The sequence below is a fragment of the Neltuma alba genome, unplaced genomic scaffold (genome assembly GCF_004799145.2).
Source record: "Neltuma alba isolate B1F8T4 unplaced genomic scaffold, ASM479914v2 tig00002507_pilon, whole genome shotgun sequence".
Classification (NCBI taxonomy): domain Eukaryota; kingdom Viridiplantae; phylum Streptophyta; class Magnoliopsida; order Fabales; family Fabaceae; genus Neltuma; species Neltuma alba.
In genome coordinates, this window is record NW_021632888.1 from 65,833 (window position 1) to 70,563 (window position 4,731).

The following is a 4,731-nucleotide window of genomic DNA, read 5'->3' on the forward strand; positions in this document are numbered from 1 at the left end:
ACTAAATTCTACTATCGAAAGTATAATGGAAAATAATAATTTTATAAATATCAATTCGGAAAAAAATGAAACTAAAAAACAGTAGAAAATATAAACCATTTAAATCAAATTTAAACACATCAAAGTAAGAAAGATATATGGAAAAGAATTAATCGCTCTTATATCCTTAAAGTATTTGTTTCAGATTAAGATATGCATGCATATTTTTTTTATTCATGATTTAATCATAAAATTAAATTATACAGTTTTCTTAATAATTTTTTACATTTAATAATTTAATATTTAAAATATATTTTTTCTTATTTTCATTATATTTTAACTTTATTCTCTCTCTATATATATATTTAAAAAAAATCTTTCTTAATTTCAGTCATTCTTGTCCTTTTGTGCAGTTATGAATCACGTTGGCACACTATAATGACTCCATTTAAAATAATTTATAAGTAGTTTTTCAATCGTGATTTATAGAATACAAAATAAATGTGTGAGAAAAATTTTATCTCGACTTATGTAAAATATACTTATGAGTGATTTTTATAGCCATGCCAAATAGGCAAAATATCCCTCAAATTGTATTGTCTTACTAAATAAAGCTTGATCTATCTCTTCGCACAACCCTAAGTTGAAGAAGTATTTGGGTAGAAATTAAACAATAATTTTAAAAATAATTTTATGATATATAAAATAAATATTTGAGAAGACGATTTATATAAAAATATTTTTTTAAAAACTGCTTTTTGGGCATCCTCCCAAACGCAGAAGGCCCCATATGCAAAACTCACACAATATCTACTGTACGTAAGGCATTTAACGCATCGAAGAGAGAGCAAGGTGCCAGCTACTCGTACGTACATTATTGAAGGCTCCGTCTTTACTCTGTGGACCCTACCTCATCGGTATAGTTTTCAATCCCGTGCTGCTATAATATCCCTCTTACTGGCCTATAAAACAAGGCTTCCTCTGTGCTCGTCTCTTCACGCATCAAAACTTAAAACACACAAAGCCCCTTAGAGAGAGAGAGAGAGAGAAGATGGGTTTCGGCAAGACGGCGATGATGATGAAGGTGGGTGTGGTTCTGTTTTTGATGGCCTTCACTATTGCAGCTGTGGAGGCTCGCTTCGATGCCAACACCTTCCTGGCTGAGATGTTCAAGGACAACGGCGAACCCAATTACTTGATCAAGTCCACCACCACGGCCTGCTGCAACAACTGTTGCTGCACAAAGTCGAACCCACCTCAGTGCCAATGCAACGACATCGGAGAAAACCTGCCACTCTGCCTGCAAGTCCTGCATCTGCGCTCTCAGTGATCCTCCACAGTGTCATTGCCTTGACATCACCACCTTCTGCTATCCTCCTTGCTCATCCTCTTCTGCTTAATTCTGTAATATACAAATAATGTTATGTGAGCCAATTCCTACTTTTATTAGTAGGCTTGGCTCCTATCTATATATGTATGCGAGTGTGAACCTTCCCTACTAATAAAATAAGCTATCTTGTGCCTTGCTTGCTTCCAGCTTGCTTTCTGCAAGCTGCAGGGTACTGGTAAGGACTTGATATTCTTCCATCACTTTGAATGGACAGTAATATCCGGAGACCCAATATTTAAGGGACTTTAACTTTCAAACATGTTCTGGTCATTTCTAAGCATCTTCCCTTCTGGTTTTACCTAAGACTGGTGCTTAGGAAACATTATTTGGGTATAAGCTAAACACTCTAGTTTTTTTTTCCTTTTGGATTTCACCATTCGCTTTTCACTAAAAGAAAGAAACAAAATAAATGGTCTTGTGTTTAGATACGAGCAGATCTGGTCCTGTCCAGGGCTATATGTTTGCGCGCCCCGGAAACTCGGGCGTCCTTTTGTGTCACTGCGAACGCTGTGGGCTGGCTTCCAAAACTTCAATTCATTAATCAATTCAAAATCTCAACCCTTGGTTATGATTTCCGGGTCCCAAGTCTTTTTTATCACTAACCTCGGCCTTCCATGTGTCATGCTTTTGCACTCACGTGAACAACGTGCTTAATTAAAAAATAAGTGGCTTTGAAATAATTGTTTCAATTTATATGTCATTTTAAAAGTTACTGTAATTTTAAATAGCATTTAAATGAAAGGACCATATCTACGTTATGTCCTTTTATCCATTATAAGAAACTGACTCATATTTTAAAATATATTTTAATCGTCTTTATTAAGTTAGTCTTTATCAATATTTTACATAACACAATTTCGTATAAATGCATAAATAAAATTATGTATTTTAACTATAAAATTGATAATTTGAGAAATTAGTGTAGTTCGAAGTGTATTGTATTCTACCTAGCTAAGCGATACTTAATAGTACTTTAGCCATCATACTTATGTATTCACTTCTTCTTCGTAGTAAAAGAAATTTCAATCATGCAGGACTTTGTCTGGACATTATTTAATCTGGACCCCTTCTATCATTTTCTTCTTGCAATTAATAGGGGATCAGATGCATCTTTCTTCGAGTTAGTTCTATTTTTGGTAACCTTCATTGGCAATTTTGTTTTTTTTTCAATTTAGTTTATTTGTTTATCTTTTCTATTATTTATTTATACGGTTTTTTGGGCCAACTTTATCCCCACCATTTCATCATATCTTAATTTATAGCAATTAACAAGTTTTTATAAAGTTGAAACCCAAATCTTGCCAAAATAAATAAAATTGTAACTAATCATAATCACCATCAGCCTTATGAAACAGGCAATCTTCAGACAATTTCTTACCTTTTCGCATGAGTGCTTGGATATTAATGTTGGACTCTATTCAAGTATTACTAGCAAGCTTTCATCTTTGTTTAAGCTATGGTGATGGATTGACGAAAGAGACTCAATTTTATTTAAGCAGATGTAACATATAGTGCAGGATATTAAATAGTTATACTATAAGGAATAATAATAAGGGAAATGAATGGGAGGAAAAGACAGGTAAAATTTAATGAGCTCGATTTAAAAAATTGACAAAGTGGGGTTAAAATTTTTTAATTAATTTTTATTTATTAGTCTTGTATACTATTTTTTCTTTTTATTAAAATTTTAAAACCTCACTTCTCTAATTTTTTAAATGGAACTCATTAAATTTTTCTTTCCCTCCCCTTCCCTCCATTTCCCTCATACCAAATAGTATCTTAGTCTTTTACTAGTGCAACTACGTACATATATCCACCTTGTATATGCATATAGAGCTTGAAAAATAATTAGCTACATTAGTCATAACTCAGAACATAATGTCCTGAAATAATTATTTTATATATATATAATATATTGCAAATTATATATATTATTTGATTTGGTAATACTTGGCATGCATCACGTGATATTAATTATGCATGTATCCCTCAAATGTGCTATATATAACTGCTCACCCCTTCACAAGCACCCATATATACATACACATTATAAGAGAGAACGAAAGGGATTGATGAGGATGAAGATAACGGTGAAAGTGGGTGTGGTGATGTTCCTGATGGGTTCACGGCGGCGGCCACCACGGAGGCTCGGTTCATTCCCAGACCTTGCTTGCGGAGGCGCTGATGAAGGCGGCGGCGAACAAAAACTGATGACGACCAAGTCGACGACGACGGCCTGTTTGCGACGAGTGCGTGTGCACAGAGTCGAACCCTCCGCTATGCCAATGCCTAGACTTCAAAAAATAAACTTGCCACTCTGCTTGCAAGTTCTGTGGTTGCGCTCTCACTTATCCTCCACAGTGCCGATGCTTCGACACCCACCAACTTCTGCTACGATAAATACTCCTCTTCTGCTCACTGATCCATGATCACCATGTTTTATCAATCATAGTTTCGTAATAATATCATATTGTTGTTATCTTAATGTAAGCAAAGCCGATATACACCTACCTGTACTTCAGGCCTGTGTCTGTGTGTGTTTGTTCATCAAATAAGTATCATGTGCCTTGCATGAATGTCGAGTTTCGTTATTGCCTGCAGGCCCATGGTTTTGGAAATTTCATATTTATGTCCAATATAATACTATGTCCGATGCTTGATATAAAAATTAGTTAACAAATTTAAATAAATTTAGAAAATAGTAAGTAATTATTTATAATAAATAATATATTTCTTCTTAAATATTCTTGTTAATCAAGTGTATTGGTTAGAACTACTATTATTATAATGACTATCTTATGAAAAAATAAATAAATATAAGAGCTAAAATGAATTAGAATTTATATTTAGAATCAAAATAAAAATCAAACAAACCTTTATATTAACGACTACTACTTGATATCTACACCTATTTGTAATCGGAATGTGGAATTATTTTTGTGATTATCTTTCCCCCTTTTTTAGGGCCAGCTTTAACTAACTAGTGTGTGTATACCCAATGCATCGGACACCGATTGATTAATGGTGTCATTGGGGGGGCGTCTGGAACGTTTATTTCACTATATTAGCTTTATTTTAAAAAAAAGAAATTTCATGATTTATATAAAATACTCCTCTATTTCTAAATATAACATTTATTTTGTAATATAATTTATACTAAAAATTAAGTCTTTATATTTAGAACCGAAAAAGTAGAATAACTTGGGATCAATTGTGTGTGTGTGTGTTTTGTTGAGATGGAGTCAGGCCCTGGTAAGCCAGCATCTGAATTGCGCGTGGTCTGTCATTATCCTTCTCTAAATCCATTATCCATAGCACCTAGAGGTCAACAGAACGAGCTGATTCTTGATGGGCTTGGGTTT

The 4,731-nt window shown here is 33.7% G+C and overlaps 1 pseudogene; it reads left to right on the forward strand.

Annotated features, from left to right (window-relative positions):
- Positions 1 to 1,015: 1,015 nt before the first annotated feature.
- Positions 1,016 to 1,515, forward strand: LOC114730539 (Bowman-Birk type wound-induced trypsin inhibitor-like; annotated as a pseudogene).
- Positions 1,516 to 4,731: the final 3,216 nt, after the last annotated feature.